Source organism: Thermobia domestica, chromosome 15 (genome assembly GCF_964235325.1).
Source record: "Thermobia domestica chromosome 15, izTheDome1.hap1.1, whole genome shotgun sequence".
NCBI lineage: Eukaryota > Metazoa > Arthropoda > Insecta > Zygentoma > Lepismatidae > Thermobia > Thermobia domestica.
Window position 1 is genome coordinate 182,110,274 of NC_137468.1, and position 18,347 is coordinate 182,128,620.

The following is an 18,347-nucleotide window of genomic DNA, read 5'->3' on the forward strand; positions in this document are numbered from 1 at the left end:
GTTCCTCCGCTTCCTCCCACTTTCTTCATTCCACCATTCCATTTGTTTCTCATAATCACCGTCTCCTTTAGCCTAACCGGCATAACCATGGGACGTAAAACTGAAAGCTTTCTTGTTCAGTGTGTTGTGTTTAACAGTACGGAAACAAGACCTGATAGAATAGTTGCAAGTTTATAAGGTCTATATCTTGATTTTAGTCATAATCTTTTGTTAAGTTCTTCACAAATTATTAGAATATATAATTTTAATCATACATATGTCTTTTCTTTCCAGAATCGTGGCAAATTGGCTGAGGTCCGTAGTCGCGCTAGCGATGGAAGTCCTTGGACCTCACCCGAATTAGAACCGGAGCTCGATCCCGGTAGTGATAACATGGAATCGACCAAGAAGAAGATTGAACCAACGGACATCTCTAGGTAAGTTGACAGAAAACAAAAAAAAAAAAAATGTTTTCTTTAAAAAAAATTAGCAACACAATAAACCAAATCGTACGTACTACCTAAAAAGATTATTTCTGTTTTCAAGAAAATTATTTTAAGAAAAAAATATTTATCTATGACTCAAAAGAATTGCATTGGGTGCTGTCACATATAATCAATTTATAAGTTCTTTTAACTTTCATGTATCTTACGTCAAGTGATTGTATGCGTTTCCATTTTTCTTTAGTCATCTATCTATTAAAATGCTACAATAGCAATTAAAAGCGCTTTTTTTTTTTGAAGTGCTAGCCATAGGCTAGCTCCCTTTTAGAGGGCTACACCCTCTCTTAGGTGTGAGAAGTGAAGGTAATATGTTAAAGATGTAACGCATGGGTGGGCTAAGAGTAATTTATTTATTTATTTATTACTAGAACTTGATATCTTTTCGATCATAATCATACTTGAGTGGTAGGTTTAGTTTTAATAACATAAGAGCAGTAACATAATAGCGAGTATAATTGAACACAGCATAAATATGAATATGATAATTATAGAAATATATATATATATATATATATATATATATATATATATATATATATATATATAAGTGAGAAAACAAAGCAAAACATGAGAACAATAGAAGTGCCAAAAGTAAGATGTGATAGATTATATAAATAGATGAATGAAACGTTACTTTACATATATATGATTGTTAATAAAGGAAAATACATAAGGAAATAATCAGACAGTATATTATAAGCAAAGAACATTAATGATCATAACGAAGGATGAAGTATAGCATGTACGATACAGATGATCTAGTAATGGGCGTGAATAATGTGGTGAGGTGCATACACAGGACAACACGTGGGTGATGTTAGTTAGACAAATGAGCTTATCTTCAGCCTAGGGGCTGCTCTAGGCAATGATGAAAACGAATGAGGCCCATGTTAGTAATTAATGGTAATCACTGTGCTGGAAATGATGGGTGAATGAGAGGAAGATGTTCATGAATGACGTAATCGGCGATGATAAGTAAAGCGGGATCTAACGGTGGTAGAGTATAGTGATATAAGGTGAAGAGAAGTGAAAGTGGAGAATGATAGTAACGGTGAGGTGTTGGGTGAAGTGCTAAATAACGCATTGTCTCCTGAAGTAAAGGATGTCGGGTTTTGAAACGTTTGGTGATATATGTTAGCCGCAGCTTTTCAAGATAGTATTGTAAGGTCGGAAAAGTAATTCGGCGGTACAGTTCCTCTGTGGGACTAGGTAGCTTAATACGAAAAGCTGTACGAAAGGCATGGCGTTCTAAGATTAAGAGTTTATTGTAGAATTTTGTCGGAGCAGCTAACCAAGCAGTGAAGCCGTACGTGAGGACTGGTCGTAAAAAAAACTTTGTACGTATTTAGTATGGTGTGTGCTTTAAGGCCCCAAATGGTACCAGTCAATCGTTTCAAGAGATTAAGTCTATTATAGGCTTTAGTAGTAACATTTTTCAAGTGTTGCGACCAGGTAAGGTGGCGGTCGTATGTAATTCCCAGATATGTAACAGTATTACTGAGTTGAATAGGCACCCCATCAACCTGGAGAGAGAGTTTTCGTGGATTTCTACGGAATTTGGAAGTTTGTCTGGGTGGTAAGAAAACTATGGCCTGAGTTTTCGCTGCGTTAATAGTAAGCCTCCAAAGAGTACACCAGGTGTAGAAGCTTTCGATAGCAGTCTGTAAGATAGTATTGATCTGCTGGATAGTTGTTCCAACTGCTAGAAGGGCCGTGTCATCCGCATATTGAAAGAGGTGTACTTTATCTGGTAATCGGGGCATATCAGGTACATACAGAAGATATAGTAAAGGAGATAAAGCCGACCCTTGCGGTACTCCAGTGAATAGAAAGATAGGGTGTGATAAACTGCCACGTACGGAGATATAGGGGATACGATTGGTAATGAAATTATATATGAGGCGGATATATGAGATAGGAAGCTGGAATTTGATAAGTTTATATATGAGCCCAAGGTGCCAGACCTTGTCGAATGCTTTCTCCAAGTCAAATAACACTAAACAAGAAGGTTGAGCTGAATTATAATGTTGTGTGATGAGCGTCGTGAGTCGGAGTAGCTGATCGTTGATAGAGAAGGCTGGCCTAAAACCTGCTTGAGTGACTGGGAGTAAGTTATGATCGGCGATGAAAAGATGTAATCGTTTAACCAGAATGCGCTCTAAGATCTTACTGAAGGTGGAAGTAAGTTGGATAGGTCTATAGGATGCAATACTCTGCGGCGGTTTGTGTGGTTTAGGAAACATAAGCGTCTTAGATGTTTTCCAAGCTAAAGGAAAGTAGCCAGTGCGCAGTATGAAGGTGTAAACATTCGCAAGAAGAAGCAGAAGTGAGATAGGACTTTCTTTGATATGGCGATATGTCACGTTATCGAGCCCTGGTGCAGTATTTCGTTTATTGTGAAGAACTTGTGAGATTTCCTGAACAGTGATGGGAGCAGAGACAGCAGCATTAGTAGGTAAGATATGAGTAATATTTGGTTGAAGTTGTGGCGATGAGGTGTTAATTCTGTCTGCGGCGTGTGGTGCGTTGTCAGTTGGCGGTGTGAAAATTTCTTGTAAGTGGTCTGCAAATGCATTCGCTTTATCTCGATCAGTAGTAATAGGTGTGTCACCTAATAAAATAGGGTAGGGTGTAGTAGTAAACTTCCCACACAATGCATTAAAGCGAATCCAGAATTTTGTAGGATGCGATGTTTCGGAAAGATTGTTGCATGTCTTCACCCAGGAGCGAAGTTTATATGCTTTGACGTAGTTGTGAACTGTCCGTTGGAGTTGTTTGTGATGTCGGAGTGCTTCTGGATTGCGAGTGCGAAGATAGTCTCGATAGAACTGGCGTGAACGTTTGATCATAGTGATGTATTGAGGCGGAAGCTTAGGTTGATAGGGAACGGATTGGGTGGTTGGAATGTATAAGTTGCTGGCTTCTTGGATTGCAGAGGTAATGGTGTCTACAGTCTGATATAAATCATCGCTTGTGGTGGGTTCGGTTAGATCTCTGGTGAGGTCTGAAATATGTGTACGATATTGGTCCCATTTAGCTCTATCATAACGCAAGCTCACTCGCAATGGTAACGAAGAACTAGTTGTAGCTAAATATGGTTTATAGACGAGCTTGATGGGTGCATGATCGCTGCCCAGAAGATCAAGGATTTCGACATTGCAGTGTGAGACAAGATTTGCTGAGGCGATGACTATGTCAGGCTTGGTGTTTGAGATGGGACGTGTAGCTTGCGGAAGATCAAGAATGATTCCAGTAGTGTGTGTAGTTATAAAGTTAACAAAATTGATCCGGTCACCATCGCTGCGGCTATGCATATTGAAGTCAGCCATGATAATATATCTATTGAAGGTGTTGGAGATATATTGTACGAACTGCTCAGGTAATGGATGGTTTGGTCTTATATATATAGTTGCCAGTGTGATTATGATATTTTTCAAGTAAACAGTGGCAATCAGGTATTCGGGAACAGCTGTTGCAGTATAGTGATGTTGGCGAAAAGGGATGTGAGGAGAAATCCCTATGGCCACTCCCCCATTAGCTCGAAGTGTAGGTAGAGGGTTTGCAGAATGAAGCATGGTATATCGTGGTAAACGACAAGAGCGAGAGCTTGTAAGAAATGTTTCATTAAGTAGGAAGACTGTTACATGCTCTTCGAGAAGAAGCTGTTCAAATAAAATTTTGTTCTTTGGTAGTGACCGGATGTTGAGAAAGAGAAAGGTTAAAGCCATGATATTAATCGATAGTAGTAGCATGTGATTTATGGAAATGAACAGTATTGCCGGAATATGTTGCAGTAAAATTGACATGGAAGGTTGTTTTTGCTGCTATAATGATTTGTTGTAGAATATGAGGCCTAATGAAAGGATGAATATTTTGCAGAGCTAGTGTCAGAAACGTTAGTAGCTGGTCCAATGAAACAGGAGCGTCAATTGGATGTGGAGTGGTTTGAACTGGCGTCGGTGGTCGTAAAGGAACGACGAGTTCAGGATGGTCCTGAATAGGGTCCGGCTTTGCCTTACACTTATAACTGTAGGCCGGATGCTGTTCATTACAAGTGGCGCATTTTGGTGGCAATTGCAAGTTGTTACAAGTCCGGGTGTTATGTGGGCCAGCACAGTAGCCACATTTACTTATGTTTTTACAATCAGATGTCTGATGAGCATTGTAAACCTGGCATCGCTCACAGCGGATAGGCATAGGAACTGGTGTTCGTGATGGCTCTACTCGGTGTTTATGGTTATAAATGTAGGCTCCTGATCCCAATAGCTCATCGATGGTGTCTTGGTGGTTTGTGAGAACACGAACCATATAAGTAGGGCCTTGGTCGTTTCGAATTCTTAGAACTTTCGTAATAGTATGACCTTCTAGCTTGAGCTCCTCTTGGACCTCTTCATCTGTATAAGAGGGGTCAACCCCCCGAATCACAACAGATAACAATGGTGATCGTTTCGGTGGTGGAGGCTGTTTACGTGTGGAAGAGTTCAGTGCTTGAATCTTCGCATTGGAACCAAAGGTGTCGATGGGGACTTTGTTTTTGATTGTAGTGAGAAGAGTCTGATCCGGTGTTTTTAATATGATACCATTCCTCGTATGGACTATTTGTGATATAGCTGCTCGAGGTAGGTACTTGCGAAGTTGGATGGCAACAAGCTTCGCATTGTTGAATTTCACGTCGAAATTCGTGAGCAACATTGAGTGAATTGAGGGTGAAGTAGATCCGTCAGCATGATTTGAAGATGAAGCTGTGTCCATTGGAATTTGGCTAAGATCCGAATTAGAAGCGAGATGTTGCTTTTTCGGAGGTGGAGATTGCTGAAGGCGTTCGGCATAACTGTCTGTCTGTTCTGGAGTATGTGGCGATCTGCTGCGTACAGAGCCAGAAGAGATGACTGAAGTTGCAGAGGCAACTGAGGCTTGAGAACCTCGCCGCTGCTGCTGAGATTTAATGATTGTGGAAGAAGCGTGACTTGGATCCCTGCGGGTCCTCAGCTTCGTGTTGCTATCGGTGGGTCCAGCTAAAACTTGCGGTAATCCTGTGTGCTTGCCTTTCATCGTTTTGCCTGATCCTAGCCGTGAGTCCGCCATCGAAAAATCTGCCCCTGGGCTGATGCCCAAATGAAAGAATATGATACGCTTTGAGATGTGTAGTGTATGAAATAATGACACAGAGTGTAATGATGATGATAGGTTCACCCTCCAGCACTGAAAAGCGTTGTCAATCCCAGTGAGAGCGTATGCGTGCTGGTCTCGATTGTGCGTGTACTACACAATGTCCTCGAAGGCACGTTAACACTTCCCAGCTAGGCTAGGTTTTATACAAAAGACAACTTATGACGTTTGGTACGTCTAGCTGATGAGAGAGTATGTATTAAAAGCGCCCGAGCTCCAACGTATAACTTTGGTTTTCAAATCTTTCATTTACGATTATGTGTGATTTCGCGTTTAACAGAGAGAAACATTTTAAGTACGAGTACTTTAAATAAATCAGTTAACTAGATCTTTTTCATAAAGTTTATGATATAAAATTGTTGTTCAAAACCTTTGTATTTTAATAAGCCTTCTCTAAAATTAATGCACATGAATTGTGCTTCCATCTTCCGAGTTCTTTTAAATTAAATTTATATGTTTGTGGGCAATTCTTTCGACAATGAGATCTCGGAAACTACAGGCTCTAGAAAGATGGCGTTTTCACTGATCGATTGGAAATTTTGCGTAGATTGTCCAGTTCTAATTGAATATTTTAAAGACATGGCCGTTATTTCTTTATTGCATTTTGTAGGGTACGCATGGAAACGTTGAATTTTTTTTTAAAAAAGTAAATCATCATATCCTGTGCGTTATACATTCTAACACCACGCTGTTGTATATAGGGGTTGCATATGTCTCAGGCATTTATTTCATGGCCAAATAATAGTGACAAAGGAACGATAACCATTTCTCCAGGTTAACCAGTAAGATGAATCTTTATTTTTGGAGTGATTTGCCCAATGAACACCATATATAACTGCGATTATAATTAATTGCGTATGTAATGTATTTGCTTATTACATACTGCATGGAAGAAGAAAGAAAAATCTGGTCATGCATGAATTAGAAACTCCAACCGGAAGTAGGCTCAAATCTTGCAAACGGTGCGAAATATTAAGGTCCCCTTTATGATACGCCTTGCCGATTTTTTTTAAATCAAGACTTTTTTCACTTGTGTCCGTAAAGGGACATGTACAGATGTGAGGAATGAGAAGAATATTTATGCTCATATGCGAATGATGCGCTGTGTAGAGAGCGCAGGTTCAGCTAGTACTTAAGTAAATTTTTAGAAGTGACTATTTCTTGAAAATACACACACACACACATACACGAATAAATTTCTGAAATCGGATCCATCATTTTGACTTGCCCTGTACACATACAGAGCAGAGGCGGATCCAGGACGTCCTTCTGGGGGGGACGGTGGGTTGTAATATTGCTACTTAGAGCTACTATTAAGAGCTCCAAACTCTGGAGTGGGTTTATTTATACATATAAAATAAGAAAGTTTCCTCTTCTGGGGGGGGCATTGCCCCGATCACCCCCCCCCCTGGATCTGTCCCTGATACAGAGCAAGTCAAAATGATGAATCAATTTTTAGAAATTTATTCTGTAAAATCTAATAAGCATGTATTATTGTGAGACATACGTTTCGAAAGCCTAATTTTCAGTTTAGTTTCCACGCAGTGTTTGCACTTTCTACCGCTAAGAGTCAGCAGCGTTGACTGGAGAACAGAAATCTTCCTGTTTGGCAGGAGATAGACTATCAGTTTGATGTGTCCCGTGCTACACGAGGTGCTCACATAGATATGTATCAAGAAAACCTTGATAGTTTAGTTTTCTTAGAACATTCTCACAATAACATATATTTCTTAGATTTCACAGAATTATATACCTCTATAATCGGAAACACACTTAATTGTTTGCGTACTTTCACAAAACATACAAACACCAAATTTTGCATACTTGTTCGTCATGGGATGTGAGTAATGGGAAAATTCCGATATCACGAAAAAGGCGACATTTTCCATGCAAATGAAGTGTCGAAATTTTTCGTCGTTTTGAAATGCTGGTTTTTAGAGTAGTTCCGCACACAATAGAAACGTCATATTTTGTCAGGCAGTGAAGGTAGGAACATAGTTTATGATAGAAAAAAGAGCATTAAAATTCGTTTTCGTTTCCCGGCGCAAATAGAAAAAATGTGAAATTTGTAATGGCTGTATCTAGGAGGTAGAAATTTCGAGGTGATGATTATTCTGATGCGTAGTTTGCGAATCCGCCCTTAAACTTGAAAAAAATAGTCATGTTCGGTGTAAGAAAGTGCTAGGAATATTATAAGGGGGCGTCTAATTCTACACAATTTGTAGATATGGTGGAATCACGAAATTGCGTTCAAGTGTGTAGAGTACAGCGCATGTGAGGGGAAAATTCCGACATGTTGGAAAAGTCGTCATCTTCGATTCAAAATGGCGGCTCAAAAATTTGTAACCGTGAAAATTGTAAGTTGTGCTCTTGGTAGGTAAGCCAGGTTTCGCTATGTTATTAAGGACGTAGTTCAGTTTAAGTGAAGAAACAAATCATTGGAGAAGTCGCCATCTTGAATTCAAAATTGCCATATTTTTGAATTGCCTTAATTTTTCCTCTTATGTGGTATATTGAGGAGAATAGAACAAGCAGGATTCAACGTAGTAAGTTAGCTCCGCGGTAAAGTGTCTGGTTTCTGAGTAGCAGGTCTGGGTTCGAATCCCCGCCGACCTTGTTTTATCTTGCGTTTTTTTTCTTATCACGTTGCTTTGTTTTATGAAAATAATTTCTGTTGGCATTGCGTGAACAAAATATTTTCGTTATTACAGACATAGACGGAAAGGATATATTTATACGCTAACTGTTGAGATGGTCTCGAAACTAGGCAGTATGTTCGTGTAAAGTTTCGAGACGATACTGAAGTATTTAATATCAAACATATGTAGCATTGGAAATGGAGCATCACCAGTGTCTCTATCGGAAGCAATGTTCGAGGGGGGGAGTATTACCTCGGGGGCACTGCTGATAACATTCTATTTGTTATTGTATTATATACGTATTATTTTGATCTCGCCAGGGGCGCTCTGAGGAGGCGGTGTTCCCCAAAAAGAGTCTGAAAGAAACAATGGGCATCTTTTTCACGATATAGTTTCCATACAAGACAACAATACATTTTGTCTCCCGACAACAGTGTCTACTTCAAACCGGAAACGATTGCAAAATATCTCTCTCCCCTTTTATGTCCCTCGTTAAGATACCTGCGTATACCAAATTTGGAGTGAATACCACAAATGGAAAGTATAAAATATTAATTTTAAGGAAATACACACACATACAGGGACGTACGCAGGGGGTGGTTCCTGGGGGCCGGACCACCCCCGAAATTCCAACTTTTGTGTAAATGTAGCCTAATTTTTGGGACAAGTTTAGGAATTTCAATATAAAATACACAGATATTGAGTTTGGACCCCTCCCGAAATAAATTCCTGCGTACGCCACTGCACACACACGCTCATACACACACACAAATGGGCCCCTCTTGAAAATTGTCTCGTCGGCAGCGTACATATTTATAATATATAAGATACGTGGGAAAGTGCCCCTTTCGATTTAATAGTTTTAGTTGCGGGTCCGGTTGGAATGAAATGCCGTATATGATAGAGTCAAGCTTATTTTCAATCACCTATGCTATAAAAATAAACTTTGAAAGAAAGAAAAAGTGACACAAAAACTTGTTGGGAATCGAACCCAGGTCTCCCGCCTAGTAGGCTCACGTCGTTCCCCTACACTACTCAATTCCTTAGATTCTGGACTTCCTACCTACTGCTCACATAGTACTGGTACGTAGCGGGCCCGCGTCTGTGGAATTATATACCTCTATAATCGGAAACACACTTAATTGTTTGCGTACTTTCACAAAACATACAAACACCAAATTTTGCATACTTGTTCGTCATGGGATGTGAGTAATGAAAAAATTCCGATATCACGAAAAAGGCGACATTTTCCATGCAAATGAAGTGTCGAAATGTTTCGTCGTTTTGAAATGCTGGTTTTTAGAGTAGTTCCGCACACAATAGAAACGTCATATTTTGTCAGGCAGTGAAGGTAGGAACATAGTTTATGATAGAAAAAAGAGCATTAAAATTCGTTTTCGTTTCCCGGCGCAAATCGAAAAAATGTGAAATTTGTAATGGCTGTATCTAGGAGGTAGAAATTTCGAGGTGATGATTATTCTGATGCGTAGTTTGCGAATCCGCCCTTAAACTTGAAAAAAATAGTCATGTTCGGTGTAAGAAAGTGCTAGGAATATTATAAGGGGGCGTCTAATTCTACACAATTTGTAGATATGGTGGAATCACGAAATTGCGTTCAAGTGTGTAGAGTACAGCGCATGTGAGGGGAAAATTCCGACATGTTGGAAAAGTCGTCATCTTCGATTCAAAATGGCGGCTCAAAAATTTGTAACCATGAAAATTGTAAGTTGTGCTCTTGGTAGGTAAGCCAGGTTTCGCTATGTTATTAAGGACGTAGTTCAGTTTAAGTGAAGAAACAAATCATTGGAGAAGTCGCCATCTTGAATTCAAAATTGCCATATTTTTGAATTGCCTTAATTTTTCCTCTTATGTGGTATATTGAGGAGAATAGAACAAGCAGGATTCAACGTAGTAAGTTAGCTCCGCGGTAAAGTGTCTGGTTTCTGAGTAGCAGGTCTGGGTTCGAATCCCCGCCGACCTTGTTTTATCTTGCGTTTTTTTTCTTATCACGTTGCTTTGTTTTATGAAAATAATTTCTGTTGGCATTGCGTGAACAAAATATTTTCGTTATTACAGACATAGACGGAAAGGATATATTTATACGCTAACTGTTGAGATGGTCTCGAAACTAGGCAGTATGTTCGTGTAAAGTTTCGAGACGATACTGAAGTATTTAATATCAAACATATGTAGCATTGGAAATGGAGCATCACCAGTGTCTCTATCGGAAGCAATGTTCGAGGGGGGGGAGTATTACCTCGGGGGCACTGCTGATAACATTCTATTTGTTATTGTATTATATACGTATTATTTTGATCTCGCCAGGGGCGCTCTGAGGAGGCGGTGTTCCCCAAAAAGAGTCTGAAAGAAACAATGGGCATCTTTTTCACGATATAGTTTCCATACAAGACAACAATACATTTTGTCTCCCGACAACAGTGTCTACTTCAAACCGGAAACGATTGCAAAATATCTCTCTCCCCTTTTATGTCCCTCGTTAAGATACCTGCGTATACCAAATTTGGAGTGAATACCACAAATGGAAAGTATAAAATATTAATTTTAAGGAAATACACACACATACAGGGACGTACGCAGGGGGTGGTTCCTGGGGGCCGGACCACCCCCGAAATTCCAACTTTTGTGTAAATGTAGCCTAATTTTTGGGACAAGTTTAGGAATTTCAATATAAAATACACAGATATTGAGTTTGGACCCCTCCCGAAATAAATTCCTGCGTACGCCACTGCACACACACGCTCATACACACACACAAATGGGCCCCTCTTGAAAATTGTCTCGTCGGCAGCGTACATATTTATAATATATAAGATACGTGGGAAAGTGCCCCTTTCGATTTAATAGTTTTAGTTGCGGGTCCGGTTGGAATGAAATGCCGTATATGATAGAGTCAAGCTTATTTTCAATCACCTATGCTATAAAAATAAACTTTGAAAGAAAGAAAAAGTGACACAAAAACTTGTTGGGAATCGAACCCAGGTCTCCCGCCTAGTAGGCTCACGTCGTTCCCCTACACTACTCAATTCCTTAGATTCTGGACTTCCTACCTACTGCTCACATAGTACTGGTACGTAGCGGGCCCGCGTCTGTGGAATTATATACCTCTATAATCGGAAACACACTTAATTGTTTGCGTACTTTCACAAAACATACAAACACCAAATTTTGCATACTTGTTCGTCATGGGATGTGAGTAGTGGGAAAATTCCGATATCACGAAAAAGGCGACATTTTCCATGCAAATGAAGTGTCGAAATTTTTCGTCGTTTTGAAATGCTGGTTTTTAGAGTAGTTCCGCACACAATAGAAACGTCATATTTTGTCAGGCAGTGAAGGTAGGAACATAGTTTATGATAGAAAAAAGAGCATTAAAATTCGTTTTCGTTTCCCGGCGCAAATCGAAAAAATGTGAAATTTGTAATGGCTGTATCTAGGAGGTAGAAATTTCGAGGTGATGATTATTCAGATGCGTAGTTTGCGAATCCGCCCTTAAACTTGAAAAAAATAGTCATGTTCGGTGTAAGAAAGTGCTAGGAATATTATAAGGGGGCGTCTAATTCTACACAATTTGTAGATATGGTGGAATCACGAAATTGCGTTCAAGTGTGTAGAGTACAGCGCATGTGAGGGGAAAATTCCGACATGTTGGAAAAGTCGTCATCTTCGATTCAAAATGGCGGCTCAAAAATTTGTAACCATGAAAATTGTAAGTTGTGCTCTTGGTAGGTAAGCCAGGTTTCGCTATGTTATTAAGGACGTAGTTCAGTTTAAGTGAAGAAACAAATCATTGGAGAAGTCGCCATCTTGAATTCAAAATTGCCATATTTTTGAATTGCCTTAATTTTTCCTCTTATGTGGTATATTGAGGAGAATAGAACAAGCAGGATTCAACGTAGTAAGTTAGCTCCGCGGTAAAGTGTCTGGTTTCTGAGTAGCAGGTCTGGGTTCGAATCCCCGCCGACCTTGTTTTATCTTGCGTTTTTTTTCTTATCACGTTGCTTTGTTTTATGAAAATAATTTCTGTTGGCATTGCGTGAACAAAATATTTTCGTTATTACAGACATAGACGGAAAGGATATATTTATACGCTAACTGTTGAGATGGTCTCGAAACTAGGCAGTATGTTCGTGTAAAGTTTCGAGACGATACTGAAGTATTTAATATCAAACATATGTAGCATTGGAAATGGAGCATCACCAGTGTCTCTATCGGAAGCAATGTTCGAGGGGGGGAGTATTACCTCGGGGGCACTGCTGATAACATTCTATTTGTTATTGTATTATATACGTATTATTTTGATCTCGCCAGGGGCGCTCTGAGGAGGCGGTGTTCCCCAAAAAGAGTCTGAAAGAAACAATGGGCATCTTTTTCACGATATAGTTTCCATACAAGACAACAATACATTTTGTCTCCCGACAACAGTGTCTACTTCAAACCGGAAACGATTGCAAAATATCTCTCTCCCCTTTTATGTCCCTCGTTAAGATACCTGCGTATACCAAATTTGGAGTGAATACCACAAATGGAAAGTATAAAATATTAATTTTAAGGAAATACACACACATACAGGGACGTACGCAGGGGGTGGTTCCTGGGGGCCGGACCACCCCCGAAATTCCAACTTTTGTGTAAATGTAGCCTAATTTTTGGGACAAGTTTAGGAATTTCAATATAAAATACACAGATATTGAGTTTGGACCCCTCCCGAAATAAATTCCTGCGTACGCCACTGCACACACACGCTCATACACACACACAAATGGGCCCCTCTTGAAAATTGTCTCGTCGGCAGCGTACATATTTATAATATATAAGATACGTGGGAAAGTGCTCCTTTCGATTTAATAGTTTTAGTTGCGGGTCCGGTTGGAATGAAATGCCGTATATGATAGAGTCAAGCTTATTTTCAATCACCTATGCTATAAAAATAAACTTTGAAAGAAAGAAAAAGTGACACAAAAACTTGTTGGGAATCGAACCCAGGTCTCCCGCCTAGTAGACTCACGTCGTTCCCCTACACTACTCAATTCCTTAGATTCTAGACTTCCTACCTACTGCTCACATAGTACTGGTACGTAGCGGGCCCGCGTCTGTGGAATTATATACCTCTATAATCGGAAACACACTTAATTGTTTGCGTACTTTCACAAAACATACAAACACCAAATTTTGCATACTTGTTCGTCATGGGATGTGAGTAATGGGAAAATTCCGATATCACGAAAAAGGCGACATTTTCCATGCAAATGAAGTGTCGAAATTTTTCGTCGTTTTGAAATGCTGGTTTTTAGAGTAGTTCCGCACACAATAGAAACGTCATATTTTGTCAGGCAGTGAAGGTAGGAACATAGTTTATGATAGAAAAAAGAGCATTAAAATTCGTTTTCGTTTCCCGGCGCAAATCGAAAAAATGTGAAATTTGTAATGGCTGTATCTAGGAGGTAGAAATTTCGAGGTGATGATTATTCTGATGCGTAGTTTGCGAATCCGCCCTTAAACTTGAAAAAAATAGTCATGTTCGGTGTAAGAAAGTGCTAGGAATATTATAAGGGGGCGTCTAATTCTACACAATTTGTAGATATGGTGGAATCACGAAATTGCGTTCAAGTGTGTAGAGTACAGCGCATGTGAGGGGAAAATTCCGACATGTTGGAAAAGTCGTCATCTTCGATTCAAAATGGCGGCTCAAAAATTTGTAACCGTGAAAATTGTAAGTTGTGCTCTTGGTAGGTAAGCCAGGTTTCGCTATGTTATTAAGGACGTAGTTCAGTTTAAGTGAAGAAACAAATCATTGGAGAAGTCGCCATCTTGAATTCAAAATTGCCATATTTTTGAATTGCCTTAATTTTTCCTCTTATGTGGTATATTGAGGAGAATAGAACAAGCAGGATTCAACGTAGTAAGTTAGCTCCGCGGTAAAGTGTCTGGTTTCTGAGTAGCAGGTCTGGGTTCGAATCCCCGCCGACCTTGTTTTATCTTGCGTTTTTTTTCTTATCACGTTGCTTTGTTTTATGAAAATAATTTCTGTTGGCATTGCGTGAACAAAATATTTTCGTTATTACAGACATAGACGGAAAGGATATATTTATACGCTAACTGTTGAGATGGTCTCGAAACTAGGCAGTATGTTCGTGTAAAGTTTCGAGACGATACTGAAGTATTTAATATCAAACATATGTAGCATTGGAAATGGAGCATCACCAGTGTCTCTATCGGAAGCAATGTTCGAGGGGGGGGGAGTATTACCTCGGGGGCACTGCTGATAACATTCTATTTGTTATTGTATTATATACGTATTATTTTGATCTCGCCAGGGGCGCTCTGAGGAGGCGGTGTTCCCCAAAAAGAGTCTGAAAGAAACAATGGGCATCTTTTTCACGATATAGTTTCCATACAAGACAACAATACATTTTGTCTCCCGACAACAGTGTCTACTTCAAACCGGAAACGATTGCAAAATATCTCTCTCCCCTTTTATGTCCCTCGTTAAGATACCTGCGTATACCAAATTTGGAGTGAATACCACAAATGGAAAGTATAAAATATTAATTTTAAGGAAATACACACACATACAGGGACGTACGCAGGGGGTGGTTCCTGGGGGCCGGACCACCCCCGAAATTCCAACTTTTGTGTAAATGTAGCCTAATTTTTGGGACAAGTTTAGGAATTTCAATATAAAATACACAGATATTGAGTTTGGACCCCTCCCGAAATAAATTCCTGCGTACGCCACTGCACACACACGCTCATACACACACACAAATGGCCCCTCTTGAAAATTGTCTCGTCGGCAGCGTACATATTTATAATATATAAGATACGTGGGAAAGTGCCCCTTTCGATTTAATAGTTTTAGTTGCGGGTCCGGTTGGAATGAAATGCCGTATATGATAGAGTCAAGCTTATTTTCAATCACCTATGCTATAAAAATAAACTTTGAAAGAAAGAAAAAGTGACACAAAAACTTGTTGGGAATCGAACCCAGGTCTCCCGCCTAGTAGGCTCACGTCGTTCCCCTACACTACTCAATTCCTTAGATTCTGGACTTCCTACCTACTGCTCACATAGTACTGGTACGTAGCGGGCCCGCGTCTGTGGAATTATATACCTCTATAATCGGAAACACACTTAATTGTTTGCGTACTTTCACAAAACATACAAACACCAAATTTTGCATACTTGTTCGTCATGGGATGTGAGTAGTGGGAAAATTCCGATATCACGAAAAAGGCGACATTTTCCATGCAAATGAAGTGTCGAAATTTTTCGTCGTTTTGAAATGCTGGTTTTTAGAGTAGTTCCGCACACAATAGAAACGTCATATTTTGTCAGGCAGTGAAGGTAGGAACATAGTTTATGATAGAAAAAAGAGCATTAAAATTCGTTTTCGTTTCCCGGCGCAAATCGAAAAAATGTGAAATTTGTAATGGCTGTATCTAGGAGGTAGAAATTTCGAGGTGATGATTATTCTGATGCGTAGTTTGCGAATCCGCCCTTAAACTTGAAAAAAATAGTCATGTTCGGTGTAAGAAAGTGCTAGGAATATTATAAGGGGGCGTCTAATTCTACACAATTTGTAGATATGGTGGAATCACGAAATTGCGTTCAAGTGTGTAGAGTACAGCGCATGTGAGGGGAAAATTCCGACATGTTGGAAAAGTCGTCATCTTCGATTCAAAATGGCGGCTCAAAAATTTGTAACCATGAAAATTGTAAGTTGTGCTCTTGGTAGGTAAGCCAGGTTTCGCTATGTTATTAAGGACGTAGTTCAGTTTAAGTGAAGAAACAAGTCATTGGAGAAGTCGCCATCTTGAATTCAAAATTGCCATATTTTTGAATTGCCTTAATTTTTCCTCTTATGTGGTATATTGAGGAGAATAGAACAAGCAGGATTCAACGTAGTAAGTTAGCTCCGCGGTAAAGTGTCTGGTTTCTGAGTAGCAGGTCTGGGTTCGAATCCCCGCCGACCTTGTTTTATCTTGCGTTTTTTTTCTTATCACGTTGCTTTGTTTTATGAAAATAATTTCTGTTGGCATTGCGTGAACAAAATATTTTCGTTATTACAGACATAGACGGAAAGGATATATTTATACGCTAACTGTTGAGATGGTCTCGAAACTAGGCAGTATGTTCGTGTAAAGTTTCGAGACGATACTGAAGTATTTAATATCAAACATATGTAGCATTGGAAATGGAGCATCACCAGTGTCTCTATCGGAAGCAATGTTCGAGGGGGGGGAGTATTACCTCGGGGGCACTGCTGATAACATTCTATTTGTTATTGTATTATATACGTATTATTTTGATCTCGCCAGGGGCGCTCTGAGGAGGCGGTGTTCCCCAAAAAGAGTCTGAAAGAAACAATGGGCATCTTTTTCACGATATAGTTTCCATACAAGACAACAATACATTTTGTCTCCCGACAACAGTGTCTACTTCAAACCGGAAACGATTGCAAAATATCTCTCTCCCCTTTTATGTCCCTCGTTAAGATACCTGCGTATACCAAATTTGGAGTGAATACCACAAATGGAAAGTATAAAATATTAATTTTAAGGAAATACACACACATACAGGGACGTACGCAGGGGGTGGTTCCTGGGGGCCGGACCACCCCCGAAATTCCAACTTTTGTGTAAATGTAGCCTAATTTTTGGGACAAGTTTAGGAATTTCAATATAAAATACACAGATATTGAGTTTGGACCCCTCCCGAAATAAATTCCTGCGTACGCCACTGCACACACACGCTCATACACACACACAAATGGCCCCTCTTGAAAATTGTCTCGTCGGCAGCGTACATATTTATAATATATAAGATACGTGGGAAAGTGCCCCTTTCGATTTAATAGTTTTAGTTGCGGGTCCGGTTGGAATGAAATGCCGTATATGATAGAGTCAAGCTTATTTTCAATCACCTATGCTATAAAAATAAACTTTGAAAGAAAGAAAAAGTGACACAAAAACTTGTTGGGAATCGAACCCAGGTCTCCCGCCTAGTAGGCTCACGTCGTTCCCCTACACTACTCAATTCCTTAGATTCTGGACTTCCTACCTACTGCTCACATAGTACTGGTACGTAGCGGGCCCGCGTCTGTGGAATTATATACCTCTATAATCGGAAACACACTTAATTGTTTGCGTACTTTCACAAAACATACAAACACCAAATTTTGCATACTTGTTCGTCATGGGATGTGAGTAGTGGGAAAATTCCGATATCACGAAAAAGGCGACATTTTCCATGCAAATGAAGTGTCGAAATTTTTCGTCGTTTTGAAATGCTGGTTTTTAGAGTAGTTCCGCACACAATAGAAACGTCATATTTTGTCAGGCAGTGAAGGTAGGAACATAGTTTATGATAGAAAAAAGAGCATTAAAATTCGTTTTCGTTTCCCGGCGCAAATCGAAAAAATGTGAAATTTGTAATGGCTGTATCTAGGAGGTAGAAATTTCGAGGTGATGATTATTCTGATGCGTAGTTTGCGAATCCGCCCTTAAACTTGAAAAAAATAGTCATGTTCGGTGTAAGAAAGTGCTAGGAATATTATAAGGGGGCGTCTAATTCTACACAATTTGTAGATATGGTGGAATCACGAAATTGCGTTCAAGTGTGTAGAGTACAGCGCATGTGAGGGGAAAATTCCGACATGTTGGAAAAGTCGTCATCTTCGATTCAAAATGGCGGCTCAAAAATTTGTAACCATGAAAATTGTAAGTTGTGCTCTTGGTAGGTAAGCCAGGTTTCGCTATGTTATTAAGGACGTAGTTCAGTTTAAGTGAAGAAACAAGTCATTGGAGAAGTCGCCATCTTGAATTCAAAATTGCCATATTTTTGAATTGCCTTAATTTTTCCTCTTATGTGGTATATTGAGGAGAATAGAACAAGCAGGATTCAACGTAGTAAGTTAGCTCCGCGGTAAAGTGTCTGGTTTCTGAGTAGCAGGTCTGGGTTCGAATCCCCGCCGACCTTGTTTTATCTTGCGTTTTTTTTCTTATCACGTTGCTTTGTTTTATGAAAATAATTTCTG

The 18,347-nt window shown here is 39.6% G+C and overlaps 1 long non-coding RNA gene across 1 annotated transcript in view; it reads left to right on the forward strand.

Annotated features, from left to right (window-relative positions):
- Positions 1 to 18,347, forward strand: part of LOC145671969 (uncharacterized) — a 209,013-nt gene that overhangs the window by 149,005 nt on the left and 41,661 nt on the right. The window contains exon 2 of the long non-coding RNA XR_014128605.1: positions 274 to 416. This is a non-coding gene — a long non-coding RNA (uncharacterized LOC145671969). The remainder of the gene's footprint in view (positions 1 to 273; positions 417 to 18,347) is intronic.